We start from the raw sequence: 14,918 nt of genomic DNA, 5'->3' as shown, positions 1-14,918 counted from the left end.
ACATCCTGGGCCATCTGACCTCAGGAATTCGCATGATAAGGTGCGGCCAGATTTCACAATGAACACACCCGAAACTCTGGCTGATTGGAGCCCACACCCAGTTTCACACCTTGGCTCAGGCGATTAGAGGATCATCAGGGGGTCCTTTTGTCCCTCTGTGGGGGGTCACTCCCACATGAAATCATGGATGGTGGTCCTGACATGAAGGAAGAGAAAGTTACAGGTTGCATCCTTTGACTTTGTCTCCGTGCCTTTGGGCGATTTTCAGAAGGACAGATGTTTCTGTTCAATTCTTAAATCAATGTTTTCAAACACAAACACTATTTTAAAGCTTCTAGAGAGTAAAATATTAATGATAATTATAATAACAATAATAAAAACAAAAGCTCTCAGATCCATCAAACCAAGCAGCAGAAAGAACAATAACTGAAGAGAAAACTTTAACCTTGTAGACTTCATTATGTTCCAGCTGCTCTACAGACGCTGTGACCTCGAACTTAAGCAGGTCGTAAAGTATGTGCAGCTCAATAACTTCATAATCAGACCCTGTGGTATTTAGGCAGCAGAACAACTAAGAATAACAACTACAAATAATGTTTTTAGGTTTCTGTTGTACTGCAAGGTTCTGTACAGGAGAACCAAACCAAGAGCAAATATTACGTCTCATTTACACCTGAGCACGAAGAGCCATCAACATTTAGCAAATTGAATCATCTTTGTTTAGATGCAAGAAGAATCATATAGAAATGAAAAAGTAGAAATAGAAATCCAGAGCAAAGATATCCTCTAATTCAGCGTAGCACATGTGCAGCTGCTGCGATTCACGTAAGCATTCGGCTCGTCGCTGTTGCAGATTTTTCTCTCGCTGTTCTGGCTCACAGCGCTGCAAACACAAAAATAAATATCCCCAAAGGTGTGAAAGGGAGCTAATTAGTAAGAGTATTGTTACTCTCCGCAGGAGTAGTCCAGCAGTAGAAATCAGTACAATAACAAGGTGTGTAACATCTAGCAGGGTGACAGAAAAACCCAGGGTAACTTCTAAGGACCTCAACGTCTCTCTCACATTGTGTTTTTTAAACATGCTTCCATTTGTCACTTCAGTCTTTACTCTGAAATACAGGAAGAGAAATCATGGCTGAAACAATTTCTCATGAAACCAGGGGTGTGGTCCAACAGTCAGTTTGGTGAGGAAGGTTCCTAACTGAGAGAAGTGACCCAGAAGTATCTGTGTAGCAGCCACAATGAATCCAGATCATGAGCTTTATTAACTGATCAAAGTCTCTTCTTTCATCTTCTGTATCATTCAGTTTGCATTGGTAATGCCCATTATTGTAATGCTTTTTTAAGACCAGCAAAACTTTATTTCACTTTGGGTTAGCTGGGATAAGTGATGGATGGCGGGAATTTTACTTCAGCCACAGAAATCCTAAACAGGAAGGAGGAGCAGAGTTACAGTGGATCACTATCCAGCAGGGAAACAAGGTTTATTTCAATTTCTTGGCCATGAGTGAGATTTACTGAGTGGGCAAATTAGGGAGACGACACCATCAGATCCCGAGCCCTCCATGTGTTAATCAAGAGACGGCTGCTGTGCTACATCCATAAATAATGAATAAATTAGGAGCTAAAGCTGAAAGGACAGTTTATTTGTACCATCTTCACGTGAACACATTCAAGAACATCACAGATGAAGAAACATTAAAAACTTCCACACTACATAAAGCAAGAAAAATAGTTTTTCTTTCAGGTGGTTTCAGAAAAACAGAAACATCAAACATCTCCAAGACTCTCTTTGAAAGAACTAAAAACCTTTGTTCTCATGGTCCAATCATGAGTGAACGATGAAGCCTTGTGTGCTAAAACATGTCAGAGTTTTAAAGGTTAAACATGAGTTTCCAAAACGTAAAGCTGGAGAACAATGAACTATTTGACTGAGTTTCAATCATTTACAGACGAGCAAAACCAGGACAGAGAAAAAACGACAAAACTGACTCAGTAAAACAACAGAAAAGAAGATCCCATGTAGATCTGTATTATGTAGAAGTTCAGCCCAGCAACCAGTTCAGTTCAACACAAGTTTAGATGATTCTATCTGAACTCTGTGGAGCCTGATCTCAATCTTTTTGAGTCTGACCAGAGGAAACCAGATGATCTTTCTGTGTCTTCAGATTCACTGTGATCCAGTGATGGGAGTGATTTCAGCCCTGAGTGATCGCGCTGATGTTTGCACAGAGCAGACAATGAGGTGAATGTTTGGGCACATTGGTAACAGTGAAACAGTTTATTAGTAACATGGGATCGTTTGTGTTCAGAGTATGAACTGAGATTCCTGAAGCTCTTGTCACACTGGTCACAGCTGTAGTTTCCTTCCATGTGTGCACGTTCATGAATGTTACGACTACCTGATTGTGAGAAGCTTCTCTCACAGTGTCTGCACTTGTGTGGTTTCTCTCCTGTGTGGACTCGTTTGTGTGATTTAAGCTGACCTGCAGTGGTGAAGGATGACCCACACTGATCACAGAGGTGCTTTTTAACCCCACTGTGAATCAGTTCATGTCGTTTTAAATCACTTGGTGTGGTGAAGCTTCTCCCACATTCTTTGCAGTATTTCAGTTTGTCTCCAGTGTGTCTACGTTGATGTACTTTTAGGGTCTTTTGCCGACTGAAAGTTTTTCCACAGAGGTCACAATGAAAGTCTTTCCCACCACCACAGTGATGACAGGGTTGAGAACTGGATCCATCTATGTCGCTCTGCTTCTAAACAAAGACACAAAGACAGTGTAAGTCAGTCCTTCAACATTTGTATCCTGAACGTCGCCTGAAATAAAGAGCATCTCTGCAGACGTCCAACTACATTTGACTGTTTCAGTTAACACACTCAGTTTACTGGGCTGCAATAACTACAATACTACCACCATAATACTACAGTAATACTAAAATCATAACTGAAAGGAAAATCTGAATAATCACTCAGAGCTGCTTTTCCATGCAGTAGAATTGCTAACATGCTAACACAGTTTAATGAGCAGAGTTGTTCCAAACAGTCAGGCTAAAATGACAAGATAACAATATAAATACATACCTCACAGTAGCTGCACTTGTAGAGTCTCTTTCTGGTGTGGATCTGTTGGTGTAGTCTCAGGTCATGTGGAGATTTAAAAGTCTTCTCACACAGGTCACATTGATAAGGTCTCTCCTCAGTGTGGGTAAACATGTGTCGTTGTAACTGTGCGTCTGTTGTAAAGTATTTGCCACACTGTTCACAGCAGTACACATCATGTCTGGTGTGAATGCGTAGGTGTGTATTTCGGCTCCCTCTCTGGCTGAAAGTTTTTCCACAGATGTCACAGCTGTATGGCTTAATTCCAGAGTGAGTAACTAGATGCTTCTGTAAGTGGCTACTGTGAGTAAAAGCTCTGCCACACTGATCACAGCTGTACGCTTTAACTCCACTGTGGATGAGTTGGTGTGTTTTTAGGGAACGCTTCAAGGAAAAAGACTTTCCACACAAGTCACAGCTGAACGGTCTCTCTCCAGTGTGGATGACCTGATGCTGTTTTAGTGAAGCCTTCAGAGTAAACTCCATCCCACACTCGTCACAGCTGTATGCCTTAATTCCAGAGTGGGTAACTAGATGACTCTGTAAGTGGCTACTGTGAGTAAAAGCTCTGCCACACTGATCACAGCTGTACGCTTTAACTCCACTGTGGATGAGTTGGTGTTTTTTTAGGGAACCCTTCCTGGAAAAAGAATTTCCACACAAGTCACAGCTGAACGGTCTCTCTCCAGTGTGGATGACCTGATGCTGTTTTAGTTTAGCCCTCACAGTAAAACCCTTCCCACACTCGTCACAGCTGTATGCCTTAATTTTAGAGTGGGTAACTAGATGACTCTGTAAGTGGCTACTGTGAGTAAAAGCTCTGCCACACTGATCACAGCTGTACGCTTTAACTCCACTGTGGATGAGTTGGTGTCTTTTTAGGGAACGCTTGAAGGAAAAAGACTTTCCACACAAGTCACAGCTGAACGGTCTCTCTCCAGTGTGGATGACCTGATGCTGTTTTAGTTTAGCCTTCTCAGTAAAAGCCTTCCCACACTCGTCACAGGTGTGTTTTTTCTCTCCCTTTCTTCTGTGAGGTTTGTCGGCCTCCTGAGAGCGCTGACTTCTGGCTCCATGTTGGTCCTGCAGTGACAGAGATACAAACAGAGGCAGTGAGTGAAATGCAGTCGTGGAACAAACTCAACCTTCAAACTCCATTAACACTAGTTTTAAACCTGAAGGTGGAGCGTGGCACCAAACACCTTAAAGGTCTCTTATCCCCACCTGCTGGTAGTTCTAACACATTACATCCAACCTGCTGTTAAAGATAATTCATGACTGTTCAAACACTAAAATCATGCGCACACACACACACACACACACACACACACACACACATTATTTTATAATTTAGATTATTTTGTTGTTTCCTATTACATATTTCTATAATTTGTATAGATTTATACAGAATTATTCAGTGATAATAAATCCTATGTTTGTTTATTCTAAAGGAACCCCGTTAGCTTCCACAACAGATGTTGCTCGTCTTCCATCAAATACTCACATAAAATATTACACAATAAAGTGGATTCAAGATATCCACATAATTTCACTCTTACATCCACAGTGAGGTTTCACAATTGTTCAAATATAAGCAATCAATAATAATAATAATAATAATATCAATAACATTGAGGCACATTACACAAATTTCAAAAACAAATCATGTCTTACAATATTTACAACAACTAAAAGCTCTGTAAATCGGCTTTTAAGTGTTCATTGAAGTTTTGAATAATTCTCTAATTTTTGAAGGCAACTTATTCCACTTAAAAGTTGCTCTAAATGTAACAGTTTTACAAAACGTTACTTTTAACTCGAGCATTTACTAAATTGCAGCTTGTTGAAAACTGTGTAATATGATGATGTATTTCATCTGGATACTGCAGCTGAGCAGAATAAATGTGGTGTGTTTAACAGAATTGCTTTCTTTAGAACTACAAGTAAGCCATAGAATATTTTAGCCTGTACAGGAAGCCAAGAAAGGTTATTATGCATTTGATCAATATTAGTATAGTATGAACATCTTCACACTAATCTGGACGCCTTATTCTGGACTAACTGAAGTCTGTTAAGATCTGTCTTATTAGCTGCTGACCAAATGATTGAACAATACTCCAGATGAGACATTACTAGTGCATTAATGACATCTTTCATAATGAAGAAGTGATACACAAAGAGCATTTCATAGCCATAGCTATGCCTTGTCGGCAGAGTTATGTGACATTAGTGATGTTTGTACTTTCAGCGTTAACTTGGTTTTAAAGCCTTTAAAATATACGCCGTTCAATCCGGTTGTTCAGTCTGACGTCACTAGCCGTGTCTGGGTCTAAACTCCGCTGCAGGTCCATATATCAAACGATCACTATGGCATTACTGAGAGTTGAAAAACTGTCTAAAGTCTTTCATCTTTAATAAAATGATCAGCGTTCTGCCCTACCAGGTGTAACAACTGAGTTTAACATCCAGGCATCCATGAAAACGGAATTTATGACATTTAACGGAGTTAGAAGTTAGCAGGGAGTTAGCTCGCTAGCTTCTATCTAAATACAATATAGCATGTCCTGACTGCGGGGTTTTGGAAACAAATTCAAACCTACAGCTCTGCTATCACTTCCAACATAAATGAAGACAGAAAACTAAACAGCAGTGACGTTTGTAGGGTTACTGAAGTTGGGCTAGCTGGTATATAATGATGTGCTACGTGACCGCTAGCGACACAGCTATGTTAGCATAATATAAACAAGCTAACTTTTTTTCCACTCGATAAAAGTTTATGTGAGTGTTCTCGGTGGTCAGGAACAAATGTAATCGCATGGCAGGATGCTGTAAAAGGACCAAACTTCAGCCAGGAGAACAACTGAGATAATCCATCCACAACACGAGGTTAGTCATTCATATACTGCTGCATGGGCTGGGCTGTAGTTACATCCTAAGGTTTTAAAACCTGAGCTTAAATAAATGATTAGCGGTAATAAAAGCCGAGGGAGGTCAGCAGTGATCACTGACTGTTTTAGGAGATTTTGAGATCAAATAGAAGAAAATACATAACATTAAACATGTTAACAACAAAAAAGCTATATTAAACGCAGACTACTTTAGGCCCGGAAGTAGGATTCGTCGCGTCATCACTGAACAACCGGATAGTCGACCTTAATCTGACAGAGAATGTGATGATTTTGTGGATAATTAAAGTCAGTCATATATCCACAAACACAACAAGCTGAAAGTCAGTGATGCTGCTCGGTTTGCAGTCCTGAACATCACGGCACAAGCAGGATTCACTGCACTGTTAATGTTAGCTGTGTTATATTGCTGCCTCTGTTCGGTGGTGTCGAGCCAAACGCACTTTAACGTGTGTTTGAACGAGCTGACGGTTCACTCGTTAAGCTGAAAGAAAGATGCTTTAATCACAGCAGTCACACATGTGTCCACTGCACCATCTGGAACTCTTCTTGTTTACACTCGTAATAACACAAACACTAAATCCTGCTTCTCTGGTGCTGTTGTGTAGCAGTGTGTACACCTGAGACTGTCACCTGTCTGTCTGTCCTGCACTCTCTCTCTGTTTCTTTCTCTCTGATTGTGGAATAAAAGTATGAACATGTGTTTATAAGTTACACTTGTGTTTGAATCCTGCAGCTTATCACACATTTGATTTCCATGTGTGACGACTGCAAGTGTCCAGAGTGAGGACAGACTGAGGGAGCCACTGCTGCACATCATCTGTGAGGCTTTGCAGCCCTGATGATCCACCAGGACAAACTCAGCAGTGTGTGAGGAAGAGGAGGAGGAAGAGCCAGCAGCAGCTGACAGATGGAGAGAATAGACAGACTGTTCCCTGTTTGTGAAGGACTGCTAGGAAAGTTTAACATAACTTGATAGGTTTGTAGCATAAACCTATTCGCTGGAACGTTAAGACAATATAATTACACTGCAAGCAAGACGCAAGTAGGCAAACTTCTTCATGTTACTCGTGCACGGGAGAGAACCAGACAGAGCGCCGTTCCTTCGCTTGACCCCAGTAGCTCTCGTCCGTTCTCCCGTACCACTGTTCTTTTATTGAGGTTACATGAATATGCATAAGTTCATTAACATATGACGTCTACATACAAACAAAGAGTACCTTGTGTGTGTGTGTGTGTGTGTGTGTGTGTGTGTGTGTGTGTGGACTGCTGATCAAAGGGTCAAACATCCTTGGTCAGGAAGAGGGTAGACTAGACCCCCCCCCCGGTGAGGAAGTCCAGCAGTTCATCTAAACAGAAAAGCACTTAGACTAGAACAGACGTAGCTACGTTAATCCTACCATAAAACAATAAGACATGGTATGACCTCTCATGCTCCCAAAGTGCTGTCTAATACACACAAAGTTTGCAGACTATCAAGGATCAAAACCTCTACCAATCTACAACTAATTACAAAACTCTAAGCATATATAAGTAAATATTTCTAAGCATAAATAACAATCAACAATACAAATCTAACATAACTGTCTGTGCTGAATCAGTCTTATTAGGTAATGTTCAAATAATGTGATCATCCCAGTGTTTTCAGTGTGGGAGAAAGTACTCAGGGCCTTCAAGTTACACACTATGAAAGGCAGCAACAAGTTTAATGTTCAGAAACCTAAAGTCTGTATCAGCAGCAGGATGGAGCTAAAAATAAATGTTGGTTTCAGTTCTATGAAGCTTTGAGTATTTTGGATCAGTAGCTGCTGTGTTTGTTGCATCATATTGCTGTAACTGTTTATATGCTTTATATATTCTGAGCTAAGTTGATCTATAGTGTTACATGATACACTCTCAGAAATACGAAATAAGAACATTTTTGTACCTATAGGAACATTTTTTTTGAATGTTCCCTTAAAAGTACATTACTGGTGTTTAAAAGTCCAGAAATGCCCCTTTAAAGGTTCAATTTGAAATAAAGTACAAATCTGTATTATAAAAAGAAGGACGATGCAGTTCATCTGATCACTCCTCATAACATTCTGGAGTGCAGGCAAAATGCTATTATAAAAACTTAAGCAGCAACTTCTCCAGGTTCCAATATTTATGCAATTCTCAAACCTTTTGGCCACGACTGTATAACCTCTTCTGAAGTTTAGTGGATATTATACATGGTTATGCTCAGGATGTGTCGGCCAGTTTCCACTGGAAACGCCTTTTGGTTAAACTGTCAGCGAGGAATTTGCATTTGCACTGTTACATTTTTATATAACTTTAATGCACATAAACAACAGCTGCTTGTTTCAGTGAAAATACATTGATGGGTTTTTAATAAAGTTGTGGAGCTGCAAAGTATTTTGTCTGGTGTCAATTCTATCGTCAGCTACATCGTTATGGCAACTGTTCAAATGTATATGGTGATAAATATCTTTGGTCATATGGTCCTGCTCTGTCTGTCACCTTCTGTGTTGAGCTCATTGTTTCCTCTGTAGTGGCTGAGCTGAGTCCAAGTAGCTGAAAATGTTCCTCTGCTGCTCCGTCAGACTCTCCTCCTCCTGCTGATCAGCTGGGACACAAAACAGATCTTTGTTAGGCTCCACACTGCACTGAAGAGTCAAAGTGTCTCATATGTTCATCTGACAAGTAAAAGAACACATTTTTGTTTCCCGAGGTGGGCAACTTGTTGGAAACAAACACAAAAGCTTTGAGCACTGATACCTGCCATTGCTGGCTTTGAAAGATGCAACACCAGCAATGTGGATTGTCAAGACTCAAACCAATCATCAAGCAAAGACAACAGGGATCATTTGTTTCTGTTTATTTAGCATTCACAGCATTTGTAGTTGCCTTCTGTGCAGGGGAAGTCCACGCACACTGTGTGGTACCGCCATCCGCAGAAGGTGCATTCAACCTCTGTAAGAGAAACGAGATTGTCTGAGACTGAAATGATATTAACTAAAGAAGTGGTGATTTGTAAAACTTCACATTTTGATCCGGGACGTACTCTGCATGAAAACAAGCGCTCACTCTTCCTGCTCAACAAATGACAAGGGCGGAGCCTTATACCACGTGATACAGAAGCTGTGCCGTGTGATGCTAAAATTAGCAGGGAAACAACAACAGAGAGCACGTCAGGGATGACGAGAAAGTGACAGGAGAAAATCCGTCCCGGTCAACCACCCAAACATCAATAACGGGAACCTTATACAGCGCTTCCCTATACACGTCGAACTCCCGCAGCCACAAAGACATCACGTAGGCTATCACTTATCACCTGACCAAAGATATGGCTCCATCAACACTGTGCAAAACGAGGGATTTAGGAAAACGATCAACACCCTAGACAAACGCTACACAGTGCCGTCCCGCAACTATTTTTCTATTGTTGCACTACCTGCTCTGTACACGCAGCGTCGAGCAACGGTGGAGACGGAATTTCAAGCAGGACAACATTTTGCTGCAACAACAAAACGTGAGACATTTGTTGTTTTATGTTTATTTATTGTTATGAGAGAATCATGATCTCAATTCTAATCCAAAAAATCGTGATTCTCATTTTATGCAAAATCGTGCAGCCCTAACATTAACACAAAACTATTGTTTCACCAGAGAAACACACATGAAGAGAGAGAGAGAGACAATAACAGCTACCAAACAGTCGTCATAATTCGTCACACAATGAGAAAAGCACAAATCAACAAGTAACAATGACTAATTAATATTAAAATCTGTAACATAATGTATTGTTTGGAGTTTAGTCTGATTGGTTCAGGATGAGCTGCCATTATCCAATCACACGTCTGCTTACCTGCATCTTTTCTCTTTTTTCCAACCTGAGCACCTGATGGCTTTGAACTTTTGTTGTCCATCTTCCATTGGTTTGAATTTTGCGCTCCAGTACAAACACAAATCCCCCAACCCGAGGATCAGCACAATTAACCTAACAGACCTACACCTTAGTTCACAGATTTACTTTGTCTAAGGTTGATTTCTGGGATTTCACACAACCCAGGATTCAGATCGTGAATCCATGATGGGCTTGGATTTACATCATTATAAATGAAATGTGCTCTACTTGGAAGCAGCCGGCCCCGCCCCTTTTGACGGGTTGTGTGAGACTTTAAATCATCAAACTGTAAATTATAAATTAAATTGTTATTGATCCTTTACCCCGAGTCCTAAAGTGTAGATTTATTTTCTTACTCTTCTTATATTTGTTGTTTGTTTACTTGCACCGCTGTAACTGCAGCCTCGTCGTCTCGTCTCTCTATATGCTGGACTGTCTGTAGCGGAGATGACAATAAAGTTTACTTTGACTTCAGCAGCGCGCAGGCGCACCGAGGGCTCTCGCGCTCACTTTATAGAATTTAGAAAAAACATCGGTGCAGATTATAAGTCTGTATCATAATATCTGTTTGTTGTGTTGTTTTTATTTTGTTTTGCGAGTTGGTTATTAGATGCCGCTCCAGCCAGCCAGAGACTCCCCGCCGCCCCGCCCTCTCCTCCCTGTGCCGCCAGCAGCACCTCGCAAACGGAGGGCGCCCTTACTCCCAGCAAATGGCTGATAGAAAACCGATCGGTGCCTACGAATTTCCCAATATGCGCTGGCATGACGTCGGGGAAGCATGGGTACGACCGATTATTTTATTTTTTTCTTGCCAATGCCCGTGATGCCCCCCCCCCCCACCACGATGCATTCTATTGGTTTGCACACCAATAGAAGAGAGCCCCGCCTTTAACGCTCTTCTCTCACAGAGAGCAACAGAAAACTTGGAAAAACTCCAGATTGACTGAACTCAGTTCAAAGTTACCTTGACACCTTTAGATGTGAGAGGTAGTGATGGTCCGCTTGAAGCTGACGCTCCGGTGCGTGTGTCAGAAAGATCAACGCGCTGCTTCAGAAGCACCGTGTCGAGGCTTGATTCGTTTGGCCAGAGTCACGTGATCAGTGACGTCTGAAGCTTCGTTTAGAACGTACCTTTTTTAAATCGAACTTTATTGAAACACAATGAGTATACAACATACAAACAGATGAAGTTTACAAAAGAACAGAACATGAACATACAGAACCAGGAGTAAAAAAATGATGATATGAGTAGGCGAAAAAAATCATCATATTGTAACGTGCAGTGGAGATGAAGCCAGCCGCGGAGGTGTGCAGGTGGATAGCGAATGAGCAACAGCTTCTGACTTTCCAAAAAGTACTCATTTATTTACAATATCAAAAATAAAAGTGCTACCTCTACCACACATTACTAAAGAGCACACTAGTCCGCGTACACACGGGAGCATCCATTTCAGGAGGAGTGCGAAGAAGAACCAAAAGGGGGTGACACCAGTCGTGAGACAGGAGGCGCCGCCATGTGGTGATACACTGCATTACAATAGCAACTGTTACATAGTCCCCCCCTGGTGAGAAAAAGGCTGTCCTCAGCCGTACACAGCCGAAAAAGCACACACCACACCTAACAGTACCCTATACATAGAGGTTACAGCTAAGATTGGTGCACACACACAGGGCAAAAGACCATTTAAAAATGAAATTGGTGAAAATAAGACGAATATGTACAGTGGAAAATCAGTTTTCTTAGTTTTTTTCACTTTTTTCTTTTGTTCTTTTTTTTTTTTCTAAGTAAATGCCAAGAATGAACCTTAACGCACGAAAGAGCCATAAAACTGGATTAAGTAGAGCAAACAGAAACATCTACATATCATGACTCAAAGTAGCAATGCAACAAGACAGCATCAAACAGGTTTAACCAAAACATTTCACTTCAGATCAAGCCTGGTTGTGTGAAAATCATTAGTCCATCTTTTGTTGCTCCAGCCAGACGTAACTCTGGGGAAACGTCTGGGCCTGAGATTGTAATGTCCACCAGCAGCTGGGTGCTGGACAGATCTGGGTGAAACACTCTCTGGAACAGCGCCCACACCAGAAGAAGAGTCAATGTCCGGTAAATCAAAGGGGAATGGCTCAGAGTCAATGTCAGTATCTGCAGGGGGGCCAGGGTGGGCCTGAGAGTCAGAGTTCAGACCCTCTGCGGTCTCTCTCTCAGCAGGCAATGAAACAGAATGTTCTTTGGAAGTGAGAGAGTCCCAGGTATGGAACGGTTGCATGTTCACAACATGATAAACACCTGCATCCACACCGGAGTCCACCCAAGTGAGCCTGTAGGGTTGCTGACGACACCGTCGTGGTGGGCCTGATCTCTGATAACAACGAGACGGCCTACCTGAAGGAGATTAGGAATCTGGAGAACTGGTGCCAGAGGACCTCCTTCTAAACGTCAGTAAGACAAAGGAGCTGATAGTGGACTTCAGCACTAAGCAGGAGAGGAACGAGTCATCAACGAGTGCCCAGTGGAGAGAGTGGACAGCTTCAAATACCTCGGAGTTCACATCACGCAGGACCTGTCATGGTCCTGTCACATCAACACCGTTGTGAAAAAGGCCCGTCAGCATCTCTACCATCTCAGACGCTTGAGAGACTTCCAACTGCCCTCCAAGGTGCTCAGGAACTTTTACTCGTGCACCATAGAGAGCATCCTGACGGGAAACATCTTAACCTGGTTCGGGAACAGCACCATGCAGGACAGACGAGCTCTACAGAGGGTTGTGCGATCAGCTGAGCGCACCATCCGCTCCGAGCTCCCTGACCTGCACTCAATCTACAGCAGGCGGTGCTGGACCAAGGCCAGGAAGATCGTGAAGGACCTCAGCCATCCCAACAACAGACTGTTCTCTCTGTTGAGGTCAGGAAAGCGATTCCGCTCCCTGAAGACCAACACAGAGAGACTGAGGAGGAGCTTCTTCCCGCAGGCGATACGGTCTCTCAATCACAATCACACCACCACACAGTCCTGACCCACACATATAGTTCTTACACACACACTGGACATTCTGGACATTGTTTTCACTTCATCATTTAAATCACTGCTGCTGTTATTGTGTATATATTTATTTATACTTCTTGTGTATTTTGTTCATACATTATTATATAGTTCTATATTGTGTATTTTGTTGTACAGTTATTTTATTTTCAATTTAATTTATATATTTTATCTTATTCTCCCAGTTAAATTTACCCTTCATTCTAATTTGTGTTGTACAGTTATTTCATTTTTAACCTTAATTTATATTTTATTCCTTCCTAGTTAAATTTACCCTTTTTAATTTTTCATATTTATTTCCTATCTTATTCATAGCCTTTTCCTTTTTTGTTTTCTTTAGGTCACGAGCAGTTGTCCAAGCATTTCACTACATATCGTACTGTGTATGACTGTGTACGTGACAAATAAAATTTGAATTTGAAATTAACATCACTGAGTCTCTGAGATACACACAATGGTCCCTGAAACAGTGGTGCAAGTTTAGCAGTAAAGTTAGACTGAGCGTCTGACCTGGGGTGCGTCTTAACTCTCACAAGGTCACCAACACGAGACATCGACATGCCACGTTTCAAGTCATAGTAATGTTTTTGTCTGTCATGGCTATAGTCCAAAGCTGCTTTGGCGTGGTCGTGAGCTTCCTGCAGGGAGGCTCTCAGAGTCTCAGGGTAAGGCACACCCGGTTCATCAACACCTACTGTAGAAGGCTGAGTGATAAGGTCAAGCGGGGTGTCTAACTCACGACCATAAAGCATCATGGCAGGAGTCATACCTGTACTGTCATGGGGGGCGGTGCGCAGAGCAAAGCAAATTTGAGGGAGAAACTTGTCCCATGATGTGTGCTTATCACCTACATAAGCGCGGATTGCAGTTTTCAGAGTCCGGTTGACGCGTTCAGTAGCATTTGTCTGAGGCAGAAACAACATGTTCAAAAAGCTCACTCACAAAGGAGACCCTCTGTCAGAAATGAGGTAAGTGGGTGTACCATGCCTAGCAAAAATGTCAGTGACGAATTTACCAGCTGCTACCTGAGATATAGCTTCTTTGACAGCACTGGCTTCAACCCATTTACCGTATTTTCACAACCATAAGGCGCACTTAAAAGTCTTAGGTTTTCTTCAAAAAGTACGGCGCGCCCTATAGCGCAGTGCGCCCTGTGTGTTGTAATGAGGACGTAGTAGAGAACGCCATGAGAACGCTAAAGGGTGAAGTGTGTGCGTTGACTTTATCGCACATACCTGTATAAAAGAACAGGTATGTGCGTTATGCAGGACATCGTTGTTTTAACAACCCTGAAAATGGCAAAGAGACACGCTTACGAAGCACAGTTTAAACTGAAGGCCATCAGCTACGCGGAGGAACATGGAAATCAAGCAGCGGCGAGAGAATTTAAGATTAACGAATCGATGGTTCGCAAATGGAGGAAGCTAGAAAACAAGCTCCGGCAGGTCAAGAAAACGCAGCTGAGTTTCCGCGGACATAAGGCGAGGTGGCCCGAGTTGGAGGAAAGACTCGAGCGGTGGATCATCGAGCAAAGAACGAGCGGGAGAAGCGTCTCGACGGTCACCATTCGGCTAAAAGCAGTTTCACTTTCACATTTTATGAAACGGTGCCATTTTTCCATCCGGACCAGGACTACGGTAGCGCAGCAACTTCCAGCGGATTATAAGGAAAAGCTGGCCATCTTCCGCTCCTAGTGCAGCAAACACATCGGCGACAAACACATCCAGCGATGGATGACCGATGGAGACCACAGTTTCACCAAGAGTGGAAGGCAGCGCCGGGCGAGTTACGCCACAATTTGCCAATGGATTGTAGATGCTTGGGCTAATATGTCTGCTGGCACTGTTGTTCGAGCTTTCGCAAAAGCCGGCATCATTTCCGAGGAGCCGCACGGCACGGAAAGTGACTCTGACAGTGAAGAAAGTGAACCTGGCATGTTTGATGGAGATTTAGCGCAGCTGTTCAATTCAGACACAGAGG

The 14,918-nt window shown here is 42.3% G+C and overlaps 1 long non-coding RNA gene across 1 annotated transcript in view; it reads right to left on the bottom strand.

Annotated features, from left to right (window-relative positions):
• Positions 1–3,898: 3,898 nt before the first annotated feature.
• The window catches only part of LOC146679506 (uncharacterized), a 17,160-nt gene continuing 6,140 nt past the window's right edge, over positions 3,899–14,918 (bottom strand). Inside the window, exons 2-3 of the long non-coding RNA XR_014918651.1 lie at positions 8,509–8,614; positions 3,899–4,183 (exon numbers count right to left, since the gene is read on the bottom strand). This is a non-coding gene — a long non-coding RNA (uncharacterized LOC146679506). The remainder of the gene's footprint in view (positions 4,184–8,508; positions 8,615–14,918) is intronic.

This window comes from Copadichromis virginalis, unplaced genomic scaffold (genome assembly GCF_057382275.1).
Source record: "Copadichromis virginalis isolate Kocher_CV1m ecotype Utaka unplaced genomic scaffold, C_Virginalis_male_GT1.1 unmapped_scaffold_1, whole genome shotgun sequence".
NCBI lineage: Eukaryota > Metazoa > Chordata > Actinopteri > Cichliformes > Cichlidae > Copadichromis > Copadichromis virginalis.
Note: the sequence above shows the minus strand (reverse complement) of the source record. Positions and strands in the feature narration are given on the sequence as shown.